We start from the raw sequence: 27,292 nt of genomic DNA on the forward strand, positions 1-27,292 counted from the left end.
TGATTGGGTCACACATTTATTTCCATGGGGTTACTCAAATCTGGCCCTCCAGCTAGTTCCCCACCTTTACTCATGGGAAGCCATTTTTCGCTGATGAACCATAATGCTTTTGGATGGGAACTCCTAATGCTGCACCTCAACATTGCACTGCGTGCATCACTTTTATTGCACTGTTTACTTAAACTCTGGTTAAACAATGCCTCCTTTTCATAGACATAGTTTAAGAAAAGTTACAACATAAATCGTACTGCAGATTACAATTTTACCTTTATTAAATGTTACGGTTAGTTTGCTCACAGAGTGTGTGTTATTGTGAGAGGCAGTGACTACTGTAGACGCGTTGCACAAATTATCCCGCTAATAGGTCGGTTTCCTGCCATGTCACACTACTTCCGCATTTGCAGCGATCTGATACAGATCTGATGAGCCTCAGATCTAAAAAAAAAATGCAGAATTAGTGGCTCAGACTGGGCAAAAATCACATGTCAAGTGTAGCAGGTCTGTTAATAATTTGCAAAACACGTCTGCAATGCCGCAGCTTGGAACGCCAACTGTTTTAGACTTGTGACACCAAAGGTGCTTTCAACAAGGCTTCTGTTTGCAAACGCTTGCGTCAAACCATGTTTGTTTTCACTAAAGTTTGTTAAACGTTTTTAACACGAACATTCCATTTTTGTTAGTTCTTGTCAAAACTGAAATGGATGCTGCAAGAAGAGCAGCTGTGCTTGCTGAACCTTGAGCAATTGTGGAAGATTTTTTTTATTTGGTCCCGATGCTATTGAAGGACTGCTTCCACTATTGGCAGTCAATATTGGTGGAATTGAAGATAAATGAATTATATGGAGGAGGTGATCCAGACATACCTCTCCTTTCGGGCTCACTTTCAGATGGGTCGGGAGACCTTCCAGGTAATTTGCAATATACAGTATTTGCATATTGTACTTTGTATCAGATGTATAATTTATGATATACTGTCTGATTTTCTTCAGAAAATCAATCATAATACAAACAGCCCAACCTCAATTCCCAGCCTCAATGATTTAGCTAGCTAGCCAACCACAGCTTTGCCATCTCCATACTCATTGTGTTTGGTCAGTAGAAGAAGAACTGCTCAAATAAGCAAAGAGAATCAACAGCCCATCATTACTTTAAGACATGAAGGTCAGTCAATCTGGAATATTTCAAGAACTTTTCAAGTTTCTTCAAGTACAGTTGCAAAAACCATTAAGCGTTGAAACTGGCTCTCGTGAGGACAGCCAAAGACCTAGAGTTACCTCTGCTGCAGAGGATACGTTCATTAGAGTTACCAGCCTCAGATTGCAGCCCAAATAAATGGTTCACAGTGTTCAAGTAAAAGACACATCTCAACATCAACTGTTCAGTGGAGACTGTGTGAATCAGACCTTCATGGTCGTATTGCTGCAAAGAAACCATTACTAAAGGACACCAATAAGAAGAAGAGAGTTGCTTGGGCTAAGAAACACAAGCAATAGACATTAGACCAGTCCTTTGGTCTGATTAGTCCAAATTTTAGATGTTTGGTTCCAACCGCTGTGTCTTTCTGAGACGCAGAGTAGGTGAATGGATGATCTCTGCATGTGTGGTTCCCACAGTAAAGCATTGAGGATGAGGTAGGATGGTGTGGCGGTGCTTTGCTGGTGACACTGTTGGTGACTTATTTAGAATTCAAGGCACACTTAACCAGCATGGCTACCACAGCATTCTGCAGCGATACGCCATCCCATCTGGTTTGCGCTTAGTGGGACTATCATTTGTTTTTCAACAGGACAATGACCCAACACACCTACAGGCTGTGTAAAGGTTATTTGACCAAGAAGGAGAGTGATTGAGTGCTGAATCAGATGACCTGGCCTCCATCCCCCGACCTCAACCCAATTGAGAGAGTTTGGGAGGACATGGACCGCAGAGTGAAGGAAAAGTAGCCAACAAGTGCTCAGCATATGTGGGAACTCCTTCAAGACTGTTGGAAAAGCACTCCTCATAAAGCTGGTTGAGACAATGCCAAGAGTGTGCAAAGCTGTGATAAAGGCAAAGGGTGGCTACTTTGAAGAATCTAAAATATTACGTATATTTTGTTTAACACTTTTTTTTTGGTTACTACATGATTCCATATGTGTTATTTCATAGTTTTGATGTCTTCACTACTATTCTACAATGTAGAAAATAGTTTTAAAAAATATAGAAAAACACTTGAATGAGTTGATGTCTCCAAATTTTTGACTGGTAGTGTATATATTAACATATACACTGCTCAAAAAAAAGTAAAGGGAACATGAATGAATGAATGAAACATTCTTATTAAATACTTTTTTCTTCACATAGTTGAATGTGCTGACAACAAAATCACACAAAAATGATCAATGGAAATCAAATTTATCAACCCATGGAGGTCTGGATTTGGAGTCACACTCAAAATTAAAGTGGAAAACAACACTACAGTAATGTCCTTAAAATAAGTCAAAATGAGGCTCAGTAGTGTGTGTGGCCTCCACGTGTCTGTATGACCTCCTTACAACACCTGGGCATGCTCCTGATGAGGTGGCGGATGGTCTCCTGAGGGATCTCCTCCCAGACCTGGACTAAAGCATTCGCCAACTCCTGGACAGTCTGTGGTGCATCGTGACGTTGGTGGATGGAGCGAGACATGATGTCCCAGATGTGCTCAATTGGATTCAGGTCTGGGTAACGGGCGGGCAAGTCCATAGCATCAATGCCTTCCTCTTGCAGGAACTGCTGACACACTCCAGCCACATGAGGTCTAGCATTGCCTTGCATTAGGAGGAACCCAGGGCCAACCGCACCAGCATATGGTCTCACAAGGGGTCTGAGGATCTTATCTCAGTACCTAATGGCAGTCAGGCTACCTCTGGCGAGCACATGGAGGGCTGTGCAGCCCCCCAAAGAAATGCCACCCCACACCATGACTGACCCATCGCCAAACCGGTCATGCTGGAGGATGTTCCAGGCAGCGGAACGTTCTCCACGGCGTCTCCAGACTCTGTCACGTCTGTCACATGTGCTCAGTGTGAACATGCTTTCATCTGTGAAGAGCACAGGGCGCCAGTGGCGAATTTGCCAATCTTGGTGTTCTCTGGCAAATGCCAAACGTCCTGCACGGTGTTGGGCTGTAAGCACAACCCCCACCTGTGGACGTCGGGCCCTCATACCACCCTCATGGAGCCTGTTTCTGACCGTTTGAGCAGACACATGCACATTTGTGGCCTGCTGGTCATTTTGCAGGGCTCTGGCAGTGCTCCTCCTTGCACAAAGGCGGAGGTACCTGTCCTGCTGCTAGGTTGTTGCCCTCCTACGGCCTCCTCCACGTCTCCTGATGTACTGGCCTGTCTCCTGGTAGCGCCTCCATACTCTGGACTCTACGCTGACAGACACAGCAAACCTTCTTGCCACAGCTCACATTGATGTGCCATCCTGGATGAGCTGCACTACCTGAGCCACTTGTGTGAGTTGTAGACTCCGTCTCATTCTACCATTAGAGTGAAAGCACCGCCAGCATTCAAAAGTGACCAAAACATCAGCCAGGAAGCATAGGAACTGAGAAGTGGTCTGTGGTACCACCTGCAGAACCACTCCTTTATTGGGGGTCTTGCTAATTGCCTATAATTTCCACCTGTTGTCTATTCCAATTGCACAACAGCATATGGAATTTATTGTCAATCAGTGTTGCTTCCTAAGTGGACAGTTTGGTTTCACAGAAGTGTGATTGACTTGGAGTTACATTGTGTTGTTAAAGTATTCCCTTTATTTTTTTGAGCAGTGTATATCAAAATATAGATCAATACATGGTTTCATTTTCCAGATGTAAAAAGTAGTGATTTGCCAATAAATGACCAATAATTCATTAATTTAGTAACACCATCATCATAAGTTAAAATATTAAGACACTGCACTGTAAACCTACTGCCTATCAATAGGCTAATGACGCCATCTACTGGCAAATGTTGCATTGTAATTGTGCAGTAATGCAACAACACCAATGAATAACAGATTACTTGCTGGCATGGCCCTTTCTGTTTATGTAGGCATCCCCTGGCGGTAATCTGGGTGCCATCTATACACCCAATCACCCCAAGGAACCTCGCCTTTCTCTCAAATGCGGCCTCTACCACTGGCAGCTGCTCAACAGAAGGCCACTTCACATAATCAGATACCAGCTAGGTATGATCTGTGACCACTTGAATGAAGTGATGATGCAATGTTCCTTTGTGGAAGATGAAACAGTCCACCACTCCCCTGAAACGTTCTTGGTTGGCCATCATCCACAGGGAGGCCAATACCCTATATCCAATGGGTCTACCTCTATGAGGAACTAGAGTAGCCAAGTCCTCACACACTATCTGGAACAAAGAAAATTAAGAATAATTTAGCTCTGTCTTTCAGCTGAGAACACTCAATCTTAAGCTTACAACTCCAGTCAGTGTGCAACAGCCAGCTCATGTTTACAAACATCTGCACAGGGATTGCTGGGTCTGTGCACGATGCCAGAGTGTACAGGACCATCGACCTCAAGGCCCAATACCATCTGCCCGGGGATTCTGTGTACCCCCTGAGTGTGGACTTAATTGTCCCAATCAGAAACAATGGCCACCTTGAAGATGAATAAAGCATTTCAACCAGGTCCACAGTTCAACGGGTGGACACAGTGAGAGGGCGTTTGGGATACTCAAGTGGAGGAGACTGCAGCACTTGGACATGTTCCTTCTAAACAAAGTACCCTATCTGATTGCCAGTGCATGTGTTCTCCACAACTTGGTCCTGATCCTTGAAGGGATCACAGCGGAAATACCAGTGGAGGCCCCCATTGACCCCTTCCCTGACCATGCACTAGACCCCCAATGGCAGCTGTTTGACAGGCAGCAACGCTGAAGAGAGACAACCTGAGCTACAATACACATCTAAAAATCAGACACATATTATACTCAACCGCACACATGCACCCACCCATCACTGACGTTCACCTATCAAAATTAGTGGTACATAACATTTAATCAATAATATATTGGAATACATTACAAAAATGTTTGTGTACACACCCAAGGTAACAAACCCAGTTATTTAAGATTCCATTTGAATAAAACATGTTCCAAAACAATTAGTTATGAACGATTTCAGTTAAACATACAATCTAGAAAAATCTCAGGAGAATGATTTATTGGTGTACAATTAACCAATCACAATAGCCATGACAATTAGTTATTACAGAATTCAGTTAAACATACAATCAAGGAAAATCTCAGGAGAATGAATTATTAGTGTACAATTAACCAATCACAATAGCCATGACAATTAGTTATTACAGAATTCAGTTAAACATACAATCAAGGAAAATCTCAGGAGAATGAATTATTAGTGTACAATAAATAAATCGATTTAGGCTACTGTTCTTCGAAATTCTGTATTGCAGTGGTAAACCGTTTAAGAATATCGCTCCTCTCATGCTGTGCTTGAAGTGTTTGTTTCTGAAGTGCGAGGATATTGTCCAGTTTTGCCTCAATGGCAATGTTCTTCTTTTGGGGTTGAATGTGGGGAGTGGTGTTTTTTAATTTTTTATTTACCTTTATTTAACTAGGCGTTGTGTGTGTTGTAGTTGATGGAGATGGTATCGGTGTTAGCGAGCTCTGTGTGGGGTGCCTGTGGAGGTGCTGGGTTTAGTGACAGTGTAATTAGCATTGTATGCTGTATGTTGTGTGTGTATGTAGTGATGTTTTGGTGGGTGTGGGTTGTAGTGTGAGTGTTGTGGGTGACAGTGTGAGGGTTACGTGTCGGAAAATATGATATAATGACTGCGGGGGTCAACGCAGGATCACCAAAGAGGGCCACCTCCATGATTGTGCCGAACTCCCACTTCCTTCTCCCCTGCCCCATCTTCTGATGCCCATCAATGATGACCTTTTTCCTGTGTGACACACAATTTGGCATCATGGGTGAACAGTAACAATAGTTACTTGACACTAAGCAAAAGCAGCTGCTATCTCTCTTTCAGTGTGTGTGTGTGTGTGTGTGTGTGTGTGTGTGTGTGTGTGTGTGTGTGTGTGTGTGTGAGTAAGTAATTTAAATAGTGAGCGAACAAGCCAACAATAGGAAAGAAAGAGGAGAAAGGAAAGAGAGGAGAAAGACAAAGAGGTTGATGATACATAGCAACACACACATGTGCTTCAGACTCCTCCACTTCGCATCGCATGTCTCACAGGTTGCAGTATAACTTTTCACTTGCAGCATTCAAGCTACAATTTCCCAAGCCTCTCTCTTCTTGATCACGTGGCTCTCAAATTTGTCTTTAGAATTACTCTATGTATCAATCAGCAGCATTACAGATGAGTAGGTCTAGTTAAATCCTAAAATACAACAAAACACATGTAATTAGATAAGTTTGCCTAGCTAGGTTAGCTAATGTTAGCCAGCTAAGCTAGCTAGCTAGTAAGACGATGCTGCTAAAGTTTATAGTTGGCTAACATAGCTAGCTAGTTTCTCTGCTAAATATGAAAAAAGTGAATTGAGCAACAGAATAAAATGCATCATAACTAACAACATGCAAGATTTGCTAGCGTTTAATTACAAGTTAATTGGAAAATAGTGCCTTTACTCACCAGTAGCGCTTCCGCTGTACTCCATTTTTAAAATGTTTGTTCGCCACACACAACCTTTTCAAACAGTTAGCTAATATTGGCAAACGTTCACAGCCAACAGCAAGCTAACAACGTTTCTTTTGTATTTGTTAGCTAGCGTTTGTGAACGTTTTCCCTTGTTTAATCGACCTCTGCTGAGTGGAATCTCTCAATTAATATCAATAATAACTTATATAGCGCTTTCAAAGAAATTATTGACATTAAATCAAAACAAATGTTTTATTTCTCCCCCCAAAAATGTTTTTTAACTAGGCAAGTCATTTAAGAACAAATTCGTATTTACAATGACAGCCTACCCCGGCCAAACCTTGGCCAATTGTGTGCCTCCCAATGGGACTCCCAATCATGTGATCCAGCCTGGATACAAACCAGGGACTGTAGTGATGCCTCTTGCACTGAGATGCAGTGCCTTAGACCGCAGCGCCACTCGGGAGCCCAATACAATATGTGCCAAATACAACAAGTGTTCGTGAAATGCTTACTTATGAGCCCTTAATCAACAATGAAGTGTTTTTAAAAAGTAAGAAAAATGTGCTTAACAAACTAAAGGAAAAATAGTAACACAATAAAATAACTATAAGAAAGCTTTATACATGGGGTACCAGTACCGAGTCAATGTGCGGGGATACGGGTTAGTTAAGGTATTTGAGTTAATATGTACATGTAAACTCAGCAAAAAAATAAATGTCCCTTTTTCAGGACCCTGTCTTTCAAAGATAATTCGTAAAAAATCGAAATAACTTCACAGATCTTCATTGTAAAGGGTTTAAAAATGAACCATAAACAATTAATGAACATGCACCTGTGGAACGGTCTTTAAGACACTAACAGCTACCAGACGGAAGGCAATTAAGGTCACAGTTATGATAACTTAGGACACAAAAGAGGCCTTTCTACTGACTGAAAAACCCCAAAGAAAGATGCCCAGTGTCCCTGCTCATCTGCGTGAACGTGCCTTAGGCATGCTGCAAGGAAGCATGTGGACTGCAGATGTTGCCAGGGCAATAAATTGCAATGTCCGTACTGTGAGACGCCTACGACAGTGCTAGACAGGCCGGACAGTTGATCATCCTTGCAGTGGCAGACCACGTGTAACAACACCTGCACAGGATTCGTACATCTAATCATCACACCTGTGGGACAGGTACAGGATGGCAACAACAACTGCCCGAGTTTCACCAGGAATGCACAATCCCCCCATCAGTCCTCAGACTGAGAGAGGCTGTACTGAGGGCTTGTAGGCCTCACCAGACATCTGACACTGAGGCAGGTCCTAACCAGTTATCACCAGCAACAATGTCGGTGGTGCACAAACCCACCAACGCTGGACCAGACAGGACTGGCAAAAAGTACTCTTCACTGACGAGTCGCAGTTTTGTCTCACAAGGGGTGATGGTCGGATTCGCGTTTATCATCGAAGGAATGAGCGTTACACTGAGGCCTGTACTCTGGAGCAGGATCGATTTGGTGGTGGAGGGTCCATCATGGTCTGGGGCGGTGTGTCACAGCATCAACAGACTGTGCTTGTTGTCATTGCAGGCAATCTCAAAGCTGTGCGTTACAGGGAAGACCAACTTCACCCTCATGTGGTACCCTTCCTGCAGGCTCATCCTGACATGACCCTCCAGCATGACAATGCCACCAGCCATACTGCTCGTTCTGTGCGTGATTTCCTACATGACAGGAATGTCAATGTTCTGCCATGGCCAGCGAAGAGCCCGGATCTCAATCCCATTGAGCAAATCTGGGACCTGTTGGATGGAGGGTGAGGGCTAGGGCCATTCCCCCCCAGAAATGTCCGGGAAAATGCAGGTGCCTTGGTGGAAGAGAAGGGTAACATCTCACAGCAGGAACTGGCAAATCTGGTGCAGTCCATGAGGAGAAGATGCACTGCAGTACTTAATGCAGCTGGTGGCCATACCAGATACTGACTGTTACTTTAGATTTTGACCCCCCCTTTGCTCAGGGACATATTATTCCATTTCTGTTAGTCACATTTACATTTACATTTAAGTCATTTAGCAGACGCTCTTATCCAGAGCGACTTACAAATTGGTGTGTTCACCTTAAGACATCCAGTGGAACAGCCACTTTACAATAGTGCATCTAAATCTTTTAAGGGGGGTGAGAAGGATTACTTTATCCTATCCTAGGTATTCCTGAAAGAGGTGGGGTTTCAGGTGTCTCCGGAAGGTGGTGATTGACTCCGCTGTCCTGGCGTCGTGAGGGAGTTTGTTCCACCATTGGGGGGCCAGAGCAGCGAACAGTTTTGACTGGGCTGCGCGGGAACTGTACTTCCTCAGTGGTAGGGAGGCGAGCAGGCCAGAGGTGGATGAACGCAGTGCCCTTGTTTGGGTGTAGGGCCTGATCAGAGCCTGGAGGTACTGAGGTGCCGTTCCCCTCACAGCTCCGTAGGCAAGCACCATGGTCTTGTAGCGGATGCGAGCTTCAACTGGAAGCCAGTGGAGAGAGCGGAGGAGCGGGGTGACGTGAGAGAACTTGGGAAGGTTGAACACCAGACGGGCTGCGGCGTTCTGTCACGTCTGTGGAACTTGTTCAGTTTATGTGTCAGTTGTTGAATCTTGTTATGTTTATACAAATATTTACACATGTTAAATTTGCTGAAAATAAATGCAGTTGACAGTGATAGGACACCCAGATGTACGTATTTGCTGACCTGTGACCAACTAACACTGCTCCCGGTTAGAGGGGTATAAGGCAGCCCAAGTGTAAACACACCCAGGGACTTTATTTACACACACTGACGAAGAGCAACATGGGTATGGTTCTGGAAAAGTATAGAGACAGAGAGATAATAAATATGCTATACAGGAGATAAATACACTGGCCTGAATAGATATAAGCAGGTGCGCAACTTTTTAGAAATGGACATAACTACCATTGTTTGGGGGCATCTAAAGCTAATTTTATCCATTTCTACACAATCTAATATGAACCATGGCCCTTCTAAACGTTTCTATTTAGAATGACAAAAAGTAAGCAAAAATGGCCACAGTCATCAAGCTAGGTAAGAGATCATTATTGAATATGTTTAAGTGATTTATAAGACTGAACTATATTTTTGTTCAGTGTAATTCATATCATAGTCCTATTGTAGAGTCCTATTGTAGAGCTCTTTTTACTTGTACACAATATAGCTGGGTCACCCTATCATACCCCTAGGGGTCCACGGCCCTGCAGTGCCCCAACCCAACACACCCGCTCAGCTTCAGGATCTGAGTGAAACATTCATTATTGGTTACAGGTGTGTTAAGCCAGAGTGACAGCCAACAGTATGGCAGACCCCCAGGGCTTTCCTAAATAGACATGGGCATGTTTTCTACACAAACTCCTTTTGTCATACAGTATTCCATATAAGGCCCCCAGACCTTAGGAAGGTTTTACAGTATACCATTAATCTTGTAGTAAATATGATCTAGTGATACATAACTTGACATTTCTTCCATCCATTGTAGGAGGATAACCAACTTTCCCAATTAATGGCATTCCATTTCTTTGCCGCTATAAATGCTAGGTTAATAAACAGTTTATTCTGATAACAGTCTCCAGTATCAACATTTCCAAGCAAACAGGGAGAAGGAAGAATCTGTAGACATGCTGAGATAAACTCTTTGCCAGAATTCAGCCAGCCTTCACAAAGAGCATAACATATGCAAATATGTCCCCTTTTATGCTTTACACCTCCAGCAGAAGAATAACATTTCTGAGTGCATGATATTCAGTTTCACTGGCATTTAGTATGTTTTATGGGTGGTCTTAAACTGCAGTAATTTATGTCTGAGATTATATGAACATGACTGGGAATATATAACATATTTGTATCCATTCACCATCTTCAATAGCATCTCCCAGGTCTTCCTCACATTTATGTTTTTTGTCATCCGGAAAAAGCCTCTAACTCTTTATGCAGTTTGGAAATCAGCTTTAAAGGTGTCTGGCTGCCTAAAATAGTTTGTCTTTGAAACTTCTTGTTAGTCCAGTGTTTAATGCACAGAGAGAATAAATTGTTGTAATGGTAAAAGTTCACCTCTGAGCTGCCACAGTGGCACCGGAGTTGAAGCCCATCAAGTTGTTTCACCATGGCACATGATCGGTAAGTGTCACAATTCAAATTTTGCCCTGAGATGTTGTTTTGTAATGCTTGCTATTATAGTGTGTGTGTGTGTGTGTGTGCGTGCGTGTGTCAGTATCTTTACACATATGAAAATCTTCATACTGTATGACACAGATAAAGGTAAGAAAAAAGTAATCTTCTCTCTAACACTTTAAATGTTAGGGGTGGACCTCATCTTAATCCAGGAATGGCAACAGCTGGTGTCTGACTGCGACTGATCACTTTACCGAGTGGGTGGAGGCAATACCCATTAAGGTCAGTAAATGAGTATGCGCTTAACTATAAATACCCTTCTGTAAACCATTAAAAAGGGTGCTTATTAATGGGTTAACCAGAGGACGAGACTAACAAGGTCACCTCCAAGGCGATGATGGACATCTTCAACCCACGGTTCACACATGATTAACTTAGTGTTGTTGTTTGTCTATTGCTTTTTTTGTATAACATACTTTCAGATCACTGAAACCCCACTTGATGTGGTGGAAGTTGTTGAACCAGATCAGAAAGCTTTCGAGGACCACCTTCAGGCACGGACTGAGAAGGATGTGGAGGTTTTTGACCAGGTAAAAAGGATTGTTCTCTGTTACGAATCCCTTTTGGCCCGACAGTCTAGGGGGGATGGTAATGAGACCCGTAACATAACTCATGCAAATTATTATTGTGACAAAGTAAAAGTGTGAACGAAATAACCACGACAACAGAAATCTACCGTCAAACTCCAGGTTTATTTATAAACACACGGTAATGGGGGGAGCAGGAAAAGGGGCTGAGCTGGACCCAAGGAAAGAAACAATAAATATACAAAAACACACCCCTAAGCTAGACTAGCCTACTTTAACAACAGCTAACTAACTAACCAAAAATACAGTGGGTGGTCCGCCCAGTTCTAACTAGTGTATTTAACAAAGTTCACCTACGGGTAGTGTATGCCCATGGGCGACTTGTCTTGGTTTCCCCCTTTTCCCACCAGCAACAAACACCATAACCAAAAACAATACTCACAGGTGATGACAAAGTTCTATGGAGGTGCTTAAACAAAAGAGAGGTTAAGACACAAAGAGAGAGTGACACACAGAGACCTACAGACATGGCATTTACAGAGAGATTGAGCTAGAGATTGAGCTCTAGAGCAAACAAATGATGGGGTTTTTAAACCATGGGGAAGGAACTGTGATAGGGTAGGAAATAGGAGGAGGTGTGTCTTCTGATTGATGATTGATTGTTGATTGATTGGGGAGTGATGATTTTCACCTGTGAGGGGAGAAGGAGAGAAAAGAAACACACACACAGGATACACACATACACAGGATAACTGTATCCGTAACATTCTCTGTTAATTTATTTTCTGGCCCTTCAAGAGAAATATAAGAAATGTATTTGTAATATGAAATATAATTGCACTTATTCCTGTTATCAGTCAAGGTGAGACTGAACATCAACAAGGAGCAGGAGAAACAGAGCTACTGGAGCAGAATTAAGAAGGTGACCATATGCTACGACATCCGGGCGAATTACTTGGTTTAGAAGAAGCACGAAAGGAAGGCGAGACCTGGGAAACCTCACTGCTCTTTCGCTCCTAGCTGGATTCACCATCTGTAAAGTGAATTTAACAAATCTCAGATAATAACTATTTGCATTTGCACACAAAATAACCTGAAGCTAGTTTTAGTTTCCGTAACACTGATATTTTTCTTTATCTTCCTAGGGTTACCTCGGTGGAAGCCAACAATATTCTCCAGTTGGAGCAGTTGGACGGTCGACCACTGAAAGCACTGACGCCCTACATTTCGGTGAAGCCCAATAGACAAAGTATGTCAAGCTTTGGTTGACATTTGAGAAAGCAAGAAATGGTAGTTATGCTGAACTTATAAAAATGTACCTCTTCAGTTTACCGCTCCAAATGACTTTAGGACCATTGACTGTCCAAGTGCCCCAGGAGGTATCCCATCCACCAGAACCTGTGAGTTCGGATTTATTTTATTTTTTTTCCACCTTTATTTAACCAGGTAGGCTAGTTGAGAACAAGTTCTCATTTGCAACTGCGACCTGGCCAAGATAAAGCATAGCAGTGTGAACAGACAACACAGAGTTACACATGGAGTAAACAATTAACAAGTCAATAACACAGTAGGAAAAAAAGGGGAGTCTATATACATTGTGTGCAAAAGGCATGAGGAGGTAGGCGAATAATTACAATTTTGCAGATTAACACTGGAGTGATAAATGATCAGATGGACATGTACAGGTAGAGATATTGGTGTGCAAAAGAGCAGAAAAGTAAATAAATAAAAAGAGTATGGGGATGAGGTAGGTGAAAATGGGTGGGCTATTTACCAATAGACTATGTACAGCTGCAGCGGTCGGTTAGCTGCTCAGATAGCAGATGTATGAAGTTGGTGAGGGAGATAAAAGTCTCCAACTTCAGCGATTTTTGCAATTCGTTCCAGTCACAGGCAGCAGAGTATTGGAACGAAAGGCGGCCAAATGAGGTGTTGGCTTTAGGGATGATCAGTGAGATACACCTGCTGGAGCGAGTGCTACGGATGGGTGTTGCCATCGTGACCAGTGAACTGAGATAAGGCGGAGCTTTACCTAGCATGGACTTGTAGATGACCTGGAGCCAGTGGGTCTGGCGACGAATATGTAGCGAGGGCCAGCCGACTAGAGCATACAAGTCGCAGTGGTGGGTCGTAGAAGGTGCTTTAGTGACAAAACGGATGGCCCTGTGATAAACTGCATCCAGTTTGCTGAGCAGAGTATTGGAAGCAATTTTGTAGATGACATCGCCAAAGTCGAGGATCGGTAGGATAGTCAGTTTTACTAGGGTAAGTTTGGCGGCGTGAGTGAAGGAGGCTTTGTTGCGGAATAGAAAGCCGACATATTCCTGAAAGAGGTGGGGTTTCAGGTGTCTCCGGAAGGTGGTGATTGACTCCGCTGTCCTGGCGTCGTGAGGGAGTTTGTTCCACCATTGGGGGGCCAGAGCAGCGAACAGTTTTTACTGGGCTGCGCGGGAACTGTACTTCCTCAGTGGTAGGGAGGCGAGCAGGCCAGAGGTGGATGAACGCAGTGCCCTTGTTTGGGTGTAGGGCCTGATCAGAGCCTGGAGGTACTGAGGTGCCGTTCCCCTCACAGCTCCGTAGGCAAGCACCATGGTCTTGTAGCGGATGCGAGCTTCAACTGGAAGCCAGTGGAGAGAGCGGAGGAGCGGGGTGACGTGAGAGAACTTGGGAAGGTTGAACACCAGACGGGCAGCGGCGTTCTGGATGAGTTGTAGGGGTTTAATGGCACAGGCAGGGAGCCCAGCCAACAGCGAGTTGCAGTAATCCAGAGATTACTTGATGTTTGATATGAGTCTGGAAGGAGAGTTTACAGTCTAGCCAGACACCTATGTACTTATAGATGTCCACATATTCAAGGTCGGAACCATCCAGGGTGGTGATGCTGGTCAGGCGTGCGGGTGCAGGCAGCGAACGGTTGAAAAGCATGCATTTGGTTTTACTAGCGTTTAAGAGCAGTTGGAGGCCACGGAAGGAGTGTTGTATGGCATTGAAGCTCGTTTGGAGGTTAGATAGCACAGTGTCCAAGGACGGGCCGGAAGTATATAGAATGGTGTCGTCTGCATACAGGTGGATCAGTTGCAAGAGCAACATCAGGAAGGGGATCCGTCTGATTCTCTGTGCTCTGAGTCGGAGGGGTACCAGCCTGATGTAGACTATACCTTTCAAAAGTGTTGAAAAATACCTATCTCCCATTTATAACACTGCACTAAGCCATCAAATTTTATAAGTATAACCGGGGTGTTTGCTTGTTTACATCTCTGTCTCCTACCCTGTTCCCTTTAACTCTGCTCTTGTTCTCCGGGACCTAGGAGTTATGCCCAACACCCAGATGTCGATCCACCTGATGTCCTCCATTACCAAGCACCCTCTAACTTATCATTACATTGTCTACAGCTACATATCATCGTCATGTTGTCATTATCTATCTTACTGTGCACATAACATGTGAGATACACAGATTAACTAAAAACACTAGCACTGGAAACACTCAGAACAAAGAAAGCAGCAGTGTCTGGACTTTGCAGTCTCCCTCTTCAAGTCCCCCTTCCGAGACTGGCTGCCTGTTGACAACAAGTGACAGGCAGAACATCCGACACAGCAAAATCCCACACAGCAACCACCTCGTCAAAATTCCACACACCAGAATTCAGTATTTTAGTCTATGATTGTCATGTGAGTGTAAAACAAAATCTGTGAAAATAAATGAATGACACAACTTTACCAAAAAATATCAACGTTTATGTATTAAAATCTTAAATATTGCAAGGTTGGTTTTCACGACTGTTTCACAATGTGTTAATTATAGTAAGTTGTAAGGTATCCTTTGATGGTATTTATTTGTTACACATTATTCATTGTTGTATCCTATGTATCCACATGAGCAACGTGAGAAGTATATTTTTTAAACAAGAGGACTACAGAAATGATATTATTTCAGTGTAGATAAGGGAAGGGCAGGTGAAAATAAAAACATGACAGCCAGACAAGCCAGTTTATGAATCAAATGGATTTGCATATGAATGGATAGGAAATTAGCTGATTTCGTGATCTGTAAGGTAAGTAACTTTAATGTGTCTATCACTTTCAGGCTGCTGATTATACTCCCTCTCCGGCCTCTAGGTCATCAGGCTGCTGATTATCCCGCACACCTGTCACCATCGTCTCACACACCTGCACCTCATGACACTCACCTGGACTCCATCACCTCCTTGATTATCTTCTCTATATCTGTCACTCCCCTTGGTTCTTTCCTCAGGTGTTACTGACTCTGTTTCATGTCGGTGCGTTGTTTTGTTTTGTTTTGTTTTGTTTTGTTTTGTTTTGTTTTGTTTTGTTTGTGTTTCGTGTTTATTGTTTTGTTTATTTATTAAAACACTCACTCCCTGTACTGGCTTCCAGACTCTCAGCGCACTCGTTACAGTGTAAAGCAAATCACACGTTTTATTTGCCATGTCCGAAACATAGCAAAGTTTAAGACATGGATTTCATGTTGTAACGTTAACAAGGTACCCAAAAGTAGTTTGAAGTAATGTTTTCATTTTATTAGCTTGGGGCGGCAGCGTAGCCTAGTGGTTAGAGCGTTGGACTAGCAATCGGAAGGTTGCGAGTTCAAACCCCCGAGCTGACAAGGTACAAATCTGTCGTTCTGCCCCTGAACAGGCAGTTAACCCATTGTTCCCAGGCCGTCATTGAAAATAAGAATATGTTCTTAACTGACTTGCCTGGTTAAATAAAGGTACAATTAAAAAAAAAAAAAAAAAGCTAAACAAAACTTTTAAACAGCGAGATTGTGGGGGCAATCCCTCTTGTTAGCATAGCAATGATAACATAATTTAGGCTGTAATGACTACGTCATCACACCGTTGCTATAGAAACGGACGCTAATAGTTTATTGAATCCCATTGTGACACAGAGGGGGTCACTTTTGGCCGGGGGACATTATTTGGCATGACAGGCCCCAGTTCACGAGTCAAGACTTTTTTTGCAAAGCCTGGGAGTTCCATCATGTGACCTTCTTACCCTACCACAGTAAGAGTAATGGTAAGGCTGAGTCAGCATTGAAAATAGCAAAGACTCTCATCACAAAGGCTATGCAGGAAGGCACAGATGAGTGCAAGCCATTTTGGAATGTATAAATACTCCCACAGAGGGCTTCGGCAGCAGTCCTGTACAGCGCTTAATGTCTAGACGCACCCGCTCTCTGTTGCCAACAACTCACAATCTCCTCGCACCAAAGGTCATTAGGGATGTTCAGGCACAGAATCGTGCATGTCAGTCCAAACATTACTATGACCAGCATGCAAAACATCTGCCTGTAATAAAACAAGGCCAAGCTGTCAGAGTGCTCCTGTCACCTCACACCAGGGATGCCACATGGAGTCCTGGCACATGCATAGGGCACATCAGGTCATATGAAGTGGAACTAAAGGGCTGAACGTATTAAAGAAACCGGGGGGACATAGGCCAAGTTCAGGAGAGAATAAGGCACAGGGGGGCCACGTGGGAAGACTGTGAATATCCTCTGGATGGTGTGGGCAGGACACATAATGAGGAGACAGGGAAGACCCCACCAGGGCAGTTATCTCTTCATGACCGTGTCTCCACAATTTCAGGAGGATGTGGAAGAGGAAGGAGAGACCCTGATGCTCCCTGTCACGAATACCACCAAAGGTGGCTCCCCTTCCTGTTCGGCTGGCGCTCGGCGGTCGTCGTTGCCTTTCTACTAGCTGCCACCGATCCCTTTTTCCTTTTCGTTTGTTTTTGTCTAATTGTTTTCACCTGTTCCTTGTTGGGGTTTTGGGATGGGTGTTATTTAAGTTTGTTTTGCTGGCTGGTGTATGTGCGGGCTTGTTGGTATTGTTACGTTTGTGGTGTATCGTTGTCTTTTGGGTTTTCACTGTCCGGGTTTTGTAACTAAGGTTTTGGGTTTGTTTGCACCTGCGTTTAGGGCTTCACCCATTTTTGGACCTGTTACTTTGTAGAGGACATTAAAGCGTTTTACCCCCGTTTACTTTTGCTCTCTGCGTTTGACTCCACACCCATCACTCACCCACCGTTACACTCCCAGAGGTGCCCAACATCCCAGAGGTGCCAGGAGAGGACAAGCCTACTCATTCAAGTGTTTTCTGAATAATAGTGAATACATCAAAACTATAAAATAACACATATGGAATCGTGTAGTAACCAAAAGATTGTTAAACAAATAAATATATTTTTTATATTTGAGATTCTTCAAAGTAGCCACCCCTTGCCTTGAGGACAACTTTGTACACTCTTGGCATTCTCTCAACCAGCTTAATGAGGAATGTTATTCCAACAGTCTTGAAGGAGTTCCCACATATGCTGAGCACTTGTTGGCTTCTTTTCCTTCACTCTGTGGTCCAACTCATCCCAAACCATCTCAATTGGGTTGAGGTGGGGTGATTGTGGAGGCCAGATCATCTGATGCCATTGCTTGCCAATGCTCATGTTTCTGGTCCTACACAAGTCTTTTCTTCCTATTGGTGTTCTTTAGTAGTGGTTTCTTTGCACCAATTCGACCATGAAGGCCTGATTCACGGAGTCTCCTCTGAACAGTTGATGTTGAGATATGTCTGTTACTTGAACTCTGTGAATAATTTATCTGGGCTGCAATCTGAGGTGCAGTTAACTCTAAACAACTCATCCTCTGCAGCAGAGGCAACTCTGGGTCTTCCTTTCCTGTGGTGGTCCTAATGAGAGCCAGTTTCATCATAGCGCTTGATGGTTTTTGCTACTGCACTTGAAGAAACGTTCAAAGTTCTTGAAATTGTCCATACATTTTCCAGGGATCTGATCTGTTTCCATAGCTCTTACTTATAAAACCTTTGCCGTACAATGTTTTAACTTAAGACCTTCACTTCATACAGTTACACATATGCTTCTTTACAACAACAAAAAAATCTGGATTCTGGCAATGACATTTCAGCTGGAGCTTTTGTCACGAGTGGCATGTTAATAGCATATCGGTATCTCAATGCATTTTTTGTCTATATGACTATACATTTTGCAGTGTGCAGACCTCCACAATCAGACCTCCACAATTTTGGATAAGCCAATATGGCACGGTTGATCACCCCCCTCTCTCCCGGGATTCTTCTGACGTTTCTTCATTTTCTTCTTCAGATAGTGTTTCAGTTCGTCCTCCCAATAATACATGTTCAAAGTGGATTTCAATATTTGGGGAATAATCAGATTTTCCCAAGCAGATGATTCACTCACCTGAGCCACCACCATCCTTTACCATCCATTATGTCTTGTCCATTTTCCTACCAGTACACCAGCAGCATGAAAGAAGTTGGGACGGGATCTCTCTCCATGCTCACTCGACGCACGTGGACTCATGTCGCACTCCTGAGAGAAAAGGCATGATAGAAAAGGCCGTTTATAGCGTTTAATGCATGCTGTGCACAGGTTGCTGGCTCAGACTCAGGTCTCCGGGCAGAAGTGGTGAAGGACCATTGTGTAAGCCATTGTCGCCATTACTGCAAATGGTTAGAGAGGGTGAAGCTGTTCTTGGTCATATTATCCATGCATCTATAGATACCATCTGTGACCGATCGTCTCGTTGTGGTCTAATGTAGCAAAATTATTAAATGTGTTTTTTTTTACAATGGATAAAAGCAGAGACTCAGAGCTAGAAAATTGTATATCATACACTACAGTTGAGGAACAATGGAAAAGTAATTCTGCTTTGAATGTTGATAAACTTGTAACCTCACTTTTGAGAAAGTGGCCCTTGAATGTTTTGGTACCAACTGAAGAGCTCTTCTTTGTCTACCCCCATTCAACATTGTTCACACCCTTTTAAGCTTTAGCCCCACCCATCTCTTTAAGGATTCACATGTGAGGCTATGTACTAAACAACCAAACATTCCAAGAATAAGGGCTGGTTTACACTATGGGGTCGTTTGTAAATTTCATTTGGAGTGCCAGAGTGTGCTCTGGGTGTTCGTAACTCAGAGTGTTGTCAAATTGGCCGTTCATAAATTCAGAGCGTTTTGCTCTAGAGCGTTTTGCTCTAGAAAAAGAATAGTAGAAAAGAAAAGTTAGAATAGAAAAGTTGGGTTGATTAGAGTGTTCTGACATAACAACAGCAGTCAAGCACCCAAGATAACTGGCTAACTAGCTTATTCCAGACACAAATGAGACATCATTCTGACCATTTTATTCGCCCTGGCAGAGCTGGTTAGGCTGCTTTTATGTTATCCAGAGCGTTGGTGACAGCATCTGTGCTACTGGTAACAAATGAATTAAGCTTTTTTTGTCAACGTTGACTGACACTGGCAATTTTCAACGGGTGTTGAGCATTCATAAATTTGTCAGTTATTCTGCACTCTGGCACACTCAGATGAGAGTGCTCTGAAATCACTGTAGATAGCTAGAGCAAATTTACCAGCTACGTCTGTCAACAGTTGATGCAGTGACATCATAAACATTATTTTGAAATAGTTACTTGCTTAGTGGAGTCTTTTGTTTAAACATGCAGCTTGCTAGCTAAACAATGAACCATAATCCCAACTCATAAGATTACTACCTTGCATGAATCTGCAGGTAGCTAACCAACTAGATTCAATGTTAGCTAGCTCAAATTAGGCTGCAACTAGCAAGGCAAATGGCTCTCAGATACAAATAATATTACTATATAGATCATACATGTAACTTTAGCTAGCTAGCTAACAGTACACTTTAACTTGAAATGAAAACGACTTTCTGACCAAATTAGAAACGTGCAATATCTGAAAATGCAGCTAGCTAGGCTCTCTTACACATATACAGTGGCTTGCGAAAGTAATCACCCCCTTTGGCATTTTTCCTATTCTGTTGCCTTATAACCTGGAATTAAAATAGATTTTTGGGGGGTTGTATCATTTGATTTACACAACATGCCTACCACTTTGAAGAGGCTAAATATTTTTTTGTGAAACAAACAAGAAATAAGACAAAAAAACTGAAATCTTGAGTAGAACCACCTTTTGCAGCAATTACAGCTGCAAGTCTTTTGAGGTATGTCTCTATAAGCTTGGCACATCTAGCCACTGGGATTTCTGCCCATTCTTCAAGGTAAAACTGCTCCAGCTCCTTCAAGTTGGATGGGTTCCGCTAGTGTACAGCAATCTTTAAGTCATACCACAGATTCTCAATTGGATTGAGATCAGGGCTTTGACTAGGCCATTCCAAGACATTTAAATATTTCCCCTTTAACCACTCGAGTGTTGTTTTAGCAGTATGCTTAGGGCCATTGTCCTGCTGGAAGGTGAACCTCTCAGTCTCAAATCTCTGGAAGACTGAAACAGGTTTCCCAGTCCCTGCTGATGAAAAACATCCCCACAGCATGATGCTGCCACCACCATGCTTCACTGTGGGGATGGGGTTCAAGGGGAATTGAGAGGTGTTGGGTTTGTGCCAGACATAGCATTTTCCTTGATGGACAAAAAGCTACATTTTTGTCTCATCTGACTAGAGTACCTTCTTCCATATGTTTGGGGAGTCTCCCAAATGCCTTTTGGCAAACACCAGACGTGTTTGCTTATTTTTTCTTTAAGCAATGGCTTTTTTCTGACCACTGTTCCGTAAAGCAACGCTCTGTGGAGCGTATGGCTTAAAGTGGTCCTATGAACAGATACTCCAATCACCGCTGTGGAGCTTTGTAGCTCCTTCAGGGTTATCTTTGGTCTCTTTGTTGCTTCTCTGATTAATGCCCTCCTTGCCTGGTCTGTGCGTTTTGGTGGGTGTCCCTCTCTTGGCAGGTTTGTTGTGGTGCCATATTCTTTCAAAACAAAATGGATTTAATGGTGCTCCGTGGGATGTTCAAAGTTTCTGATATTTTTTTAGTACCCAACCCTGATCTGTACTTCTCCACAACTTTGTCCCTGACCTGTTTGGAGAGCTCCTTGGTCTTCATTTTGTCGCTTGCTTTGTGGTACCCCTTGCTTAGTGGTGTTGCAGACTCTGGGGCCTTTCAGAACAGGCAGATCATCTGACACTTAGATTGCACAAAGGTGGACTTTATTTTTCTAATTATGTGAATTCTGAAGGTTAATTGGTTTGCACCAGATCTTATTTATGGTCTTCATAGCAAGGAGGGTGAATACTGTAAGCACCACTTTTCCGTTTTTTAAGTTATTTTTTTCATTTCACTTCACTTCGCCGGTTTGGACTATTTTTTGTATGTCCATTACATAAAATCCAAATAAAAATCCATTTAAATTACAGGTTGTAATACCAACAAAATAGGAAAAAGGCCAAGTGGGTTGAATACTTTTGCAAGGTACTGTACATGGATGGATGCTTCTCCCTCTGTGTCACAGATGCCATTGTTGCCCTTAGTTTGAAGATATAATCCCGAGCCTTCTGTATGTTCTATTTTTGACTCCGTCTGCATAATTGCAACCAAACAACATCATTTTCTCCATCTCCTTAGCTATCATACTCTAATTACACATATTTCAAAACGCGGTCCTCCAGAAAGTGGATAGCAACACTTATGCAGTTCTACTATGTGATATCTTTCATAAAAGCCGTGTTAGAAAGCATTACATACACATACTGACCAGCTCATATTATTGACAGAAACTTGCTACATGGCAGACCAATCCGAACTCACCTCTCGGCATGTCCAGCCCACTCATTATCTCAGCCAATTATGGCTAGCGGGAAGGTTGCTGACTTTTTCCATAGCTAAACCAACTAAGCTCGTAATTTAACCACTTTATTAGTATTTACAGATGGCATACAAGACTGTTATTAAGACAGAGAAGACAGACCAGAACAATAATTTAGTTTAGGGCAGTTCTGATTCAGGAAATCCAGACAAACTTTTCACTGTATGACAAATTGTTACTTCTACCAATATTCTTAAACAACTCTGTCAATTAAATGAAAAATAAATGAATTAGAATAACAAATCAAATTAGAATTACTACTCTTGATAACTCCATAAGGATATAACTGTATCCCGTAAGGCAGAGGTTCCCAAACTTTTTATAGTCCCATACCCCTTCAAACATTCAACCTCGAGCTGCATACCCCCTCTAGCACCAGGGTCAGCTCACTCACAAATGTTGTTTTTTGCCATCATCGTAAGCCTTCAACACACACACTATGCGATACATTTATTAAACATAAGAATGAGTGTGAGTTTTTATCACAACCCAGTTTGTGGGACATGACAAAGAGCTCTTATATAGTGCCTTGCGAAAGTATTCGGCCCCCTTGAACTTTGCGACCTTTTGCCACATTTCAGGCTTCAAACATAAAGATATAAAACTGTATTTTTTTGTGAAGAATCAACAACAAGAGGGACACAATCATGAAGTGGAACAACATTTATTGGATATTTCAAACTTTTTTAACAAATCGAAAACTGAAAAATTGGGCGTGCAAAATTATGAACAATTTTTTTCTGAGGTCTTGGCTGATTTCTTTTGATTTTCCAATGATGTCAACCTCTTTGCTTGACATCATTGGAAAATCAAAAGAAATCAGCCAAGACCTCAGAAAAAAAATTGTAGACCTCCACAAGTCTGGTACCACGTTCACTGAGTTTGAAGGTAAGGCCTTGAAATACATCCACAGGTACACCTCCAATTGACTCAAATTATGACAATTAGCCTATTAGAAGCTTCTAAAGGCATGACATCATTTTCTGGAATTTTCCAAGCTGTTTAAAGGCACAGTCAACTTAGAGTATGTAAACGTCTGACCTTCTGGAATTGTGATACAGTGAATTATAAGTGAAACAATCTGTCTGTAAACAATTTTTGGAAAAATTGCTTGCACAAAGTAGATGTTCTAACCGACTTGCCAAAACTATAGTTTGTTAACAAGAAATTTGTGGAGTGGTTGAACAACGAGTTTTAATGACTCCAACCTAAGTGTATGTAAACATCCGATTTCAACTGTATATATTTAAATATAAATTTAAAAAATTGGGGGCGTACCCCCGAAGGCATGTGTGTACCCCTGGTGTTAGGCGTACCCCAGTTTGGGAATAGCTGCTATAAGGTAAGAGTAAAATAGACTAGAGGCAGGTATCCCTCATTCAGGGGCAGTGATCTCTCTCGCTTTCTCGTGGTCCCAATCACTTGTAGGACTATTGATGAACTTTTCAGAATTATCAGTGTTTGCATATTACATTTACATCTTACCCAATATCTCTAGCCTTTCTAGTGAGGGTGACCAGGCCTCACCAGAAAGTCAGAACAGAGGTCAGAGATTATTCAACCCCATTTGTATTTGTATTTGTATGTATAATGGATCACCATTAGCTGCTGACAAAGCATTAGCTACTCTTCCTGGGGTCCAGAAAAATTACGGCACTTTATACAATTTTACATTTACATTTACATTTAAGTCATTTAGCAGACGCTCTTATCCAGAGCGACTTACAAATTGGTGCATTCACCTTATGACCTCCAGTGGAACAGTAGTGCATCTAAATCTTTTCAGGGGGGGGGTGAGAGGGATTACTTTATCCTATCCTAGGTATTCCTTAAAGAGGTGGGGTTTCAGGTGTCTCCGGAAGGTGGTGATTGACTCCGCTGTCCTGGCGTCGTGAGGGAGTTTGTTCCACCATTGGGGGGCCAGAGCAGCGAACAGTTTTGACTGGGCTGAGCGGGAACTGTACTTCCTCAGTGGTAGGGAGGCGAGCAGGCCAGAGGTGGATGAACGCAGTGCCCTTGTTTGGGTGTAGGGCCTGATCAGAGCCTGGAGGTACTGAGGTGCCGTTCCCCTCACAGCTCCGTAGGCAAGCACCATGGTCTTGTAGCGGATGCGAGCTTCAACTGGAAGCCAGTGGAGGGAGCGGAGGAGCGGGGTGACGTGAGAGAACTTGGGAAGGTTGAACACCAGACGGGCTGCGGCGTTCTGGATGAGTTGTAGGGTTTAATGGCACAGGCAGGGAGCCCAGCCAACAGCGAGTTGCAGTAATCCAGACGGGAGATGACAAGTGCCTGGATTAGGACCTGCGCCGCTTCCTGTGTGAGGCAGGGTCGTACTCTGCGGATGTTGTAGAGCATGAACCTACAGGAACGGGCCACCGCCTTGATGTTAGTTGAGAACGACAGGGTGTTGTCCAGGATCACGCCAAGGTTCTTAGCGCTCTGGGAGGAGGACACAATGGAGTTGTCAACCGTGATGGCGAGATCATGGAACGGGCAGTCCTTCCCCGGGAGGAAGAGCAGCTCCGTCTTGCCGAGGTTCAGCTTGAGGTGGTGATCCGTCATCCACACGGATATGTCTGCCAGACATGCAGAGATGCGATTCGCCACCTGGTCATCAGAAGGGGAAAGGAGAAGATTAATTGTGTGTCGTCTGCATAGCAATGATAGGAGAGACCATGTGAGGTTATGACAGAGCCAAGTGACTTGGTGTATAGCGAGAATAGGAGAGGGCCTAGAACAGAGCCCTGGGGGACACCAGTGGTGAGAGCACGTGGTGTGGAGACGGATTCTCGCCACGCCACCTGGTAGGAGCGACCTGTCAGGTAGGACGCAATCAAGCGTGGGCCGCGCCGGAGATGCCCAACTCGGAGAGGGTGGAGAGGAGGATCTGATGGTTCACAGTATCGAAGGCAGCCGATAGGTCTAGAAGGATGAGAGCAGAGGAGAGAGAGTTAGCTTTAGCAGTGCGGAGCGCCTCCGTGATACAGAGAAGAGCAGTCTCAGTTGAATGACTAGTCTTGAAACCTGACTGATTTGGATCAAGAAGGTCATTCTGAGAGAGATAGCGGGAGAGCTGGCCAAGGACGGCACGTTCAAGAGTTTTGGAGAGAAAAGAAAGAAGGGATACTGGTCTGTAGTTGTTGACATCGGAGGGATCGAGTGTAGGTTTTTTCAGAAGGGGTGCAACTCTCGCTCTCTTGAAGACGGAAGGGACGTAGCCAGCGGTCAGGGATGAGTTGATGAGCGAGGTGAGGTAAGGGAGGAGGTCTCCGGAAATGGTCTGGAGAAGAGAGGAGGGGATAGGGTCAAGCGGGCAGGTTGTAGGGCGGCCGGCCGTCACAAGACGCGAGATTTCATCTGGAGAGAGAGGGAGAAAGAGGTCAGAGCACAGGGTAGGGCAGTGTGAGCAGAACCAGCGGTGTCGTTTGACTTAGCAAACGAGGATCGGATGTCGTCGACCTTCTTTTCAAAATGGTTGACGAAGTCATCTGCAGAGAGGAGGAGGGGGAGGGGAGGAGGATTCAGGAGGGAGGAGAAGGTTGCAAAGAGCTTCCTAGGGTTAGAGGCAGATGCTTGGAATTTAGAGTGGTAGAAAGTGGCTTTAGCAGCAGAGAGAGAAGAGGAAAATGTAGAGAGGAGGGAGTGAAAGGATGTCAGGTCCGCAGGGAGGCGGTTTTCCTCCATTTCCGCTCGGCTGCCCGGAGCCCTGTTCTGTGAGCTCGCAATGAGTCGTCGAGCCACGGAGGCGGGAGGGGAGGACCGAGCCGGCCTGGAGGATAGGGGACATAGAGAGTCAAAGGATGCAGAAAGGGAGGAGAGGAGGGTTGAGGAGGCAGAATCAGGAGATAGGTTGGAGAAGGTTTGAGCAGAGGGAAGAGATGATAGGATGGAAGAGGAGAGAGTAGCGGGGGAGAGAGAGCGAAGGTTGGGACGGCGCGATACCATCCGAGTAGGGGCAGTGTGGGAAGTGTTGGATGAGAGCGAGAGGGAAAAGGATACAAGGTAGTGGTCGGAGACTTGGAGGGGAGTTGCAACGAGGTTAGTGGAAGAACAGCATCTAGTAAAGATGAGGTCGAGCGTATTTCCTGCCTTGTGAGTAGGGGGAAGGTGAGAGGGTGAGGTCAAAAGAGGAGAGGAGTGGAAAGAAGGAGGCAGAGAGGAATGAGTCAAAGGTAGGCGTGGGGAGGTTAAAGTCGCCCAGAACTGTGAGAGGTGAGCCGTCCTCAGGAAAGGAGCTTATCAAGGCATCAAGCTCATTGATGAACTCTCCGAGGGAACCTGGAGGGCGATAAATGATAAGGATGTTAAGCTTGAAAGGGCTGGTAACTGTGACAGCATGGAATTCAAAGGAGGCGATAGACAGATGGGTAAGGGGAGAAAGAGAGAATGACCACTTGGGAGAGATGAGGATCCCGGTGCCACCACCCCGCTGACCAGAAGCTCTCGGGGTGTGCGAGAACACGTGGGCAGACGAAGAGAGAGCAGTAGGAGTAGCAGTGTTGTCTGTGGTGATCCATGTTTCCGTCAGTGCCAAGAAGTCGAGGGACTGGAGGGAGACATAGGCGGAGATGAACTCTGCCTTGTTGGCCGCAGATCGGCAGTTCCAGAGGCTACCGGAGACCTGGAACTCCACGTGGGTCGTGCGCGCTGGGACCACCAGATTAGGGTGGCCGCGGCCACGCGGTGTGGAGCGTTTGTATGGTCTGTGCAGAGAGGAGAGAACAGGGATAGACAGACACATAGTTGACAGGCTACACAAGAGGCTACGCTAATGCAAAGGAGATTGGAATGACAAGTGGACTACACGTCACGAGTGTTCAGAGAGTTAAGCTTACGTAGCAAGAATATTATTGACTAAAATGATTAAAATGATACAGTACTGCTGAAGTAGGCTAGCTGGCAGAGGCTGCGTTGTTGACTAAGTAGGCTAGTTGGCATTGGCTGCGTTGTTGACACTACACTAATCAAGTCGTTCCGTTGAGTGTAATAGTTTCTACTGTGCTGCTATTCGGGGCTAGCTGGCTAGCTAGCAGTGTTGATTACGTTACGTTGCGTTAAAAGAACGACAATAGCTGGCTAGCTAACCTAGGAAATCGCTCTAGACTACACAATTATCTTTGATACAAAGACGGCTAAAACATTACAATATATTCACAGATTTCACAACACACTGTGTGCCCTCAGGCACCTACTCCACCACTACCACATATGTATCTACATGACTAAATCCACGTGTATGTATAGTGCGTA

At 44.0% G+C, this 27,292-nt stretch overlaps 1 long non-coding RNA gene across 1 annotated transcript; it reads left to right on the top strand.

Moving 5' to 3' along the window:
• The first annotated feature begins 12,100 nt into the window (after positions 1-12,100).
• LOC115137674 (uncharacterized) lies at positions 12,101-15,054 on the top strand. Its single transcript, XR_003864829.2, has 4 exons — positions 12,101-12,395; positions 12,506-12,609; positions 12,688-12,760; positions 14,669-15,054. It is a non-coding gene; the product is annotated as an uncharacterized LOC115137674 (long non-coding RNA).
• The last annotated feature ends 12,238 nt before the right edge of the window (positions 15,055-27,292 follow it).

The sequence above is a fragment of the Oncorhynchus nerka genome, linkage group LG11 (genome assembly GCF_034236695.1).
Source record: "Oncorhynchus nerka isolate Pitt River linkage group LG11, Oner_Uvic_2.0, whole genome shotgun sequence".
Classification (NCBI taxonomy): domain Eukaryota; kingdom Metazoa; phylum Chordata; class Actinopteri; order Salmoniformes; family Salmonidae; genus Oncorhynchus; species Oncorhynchus nerka.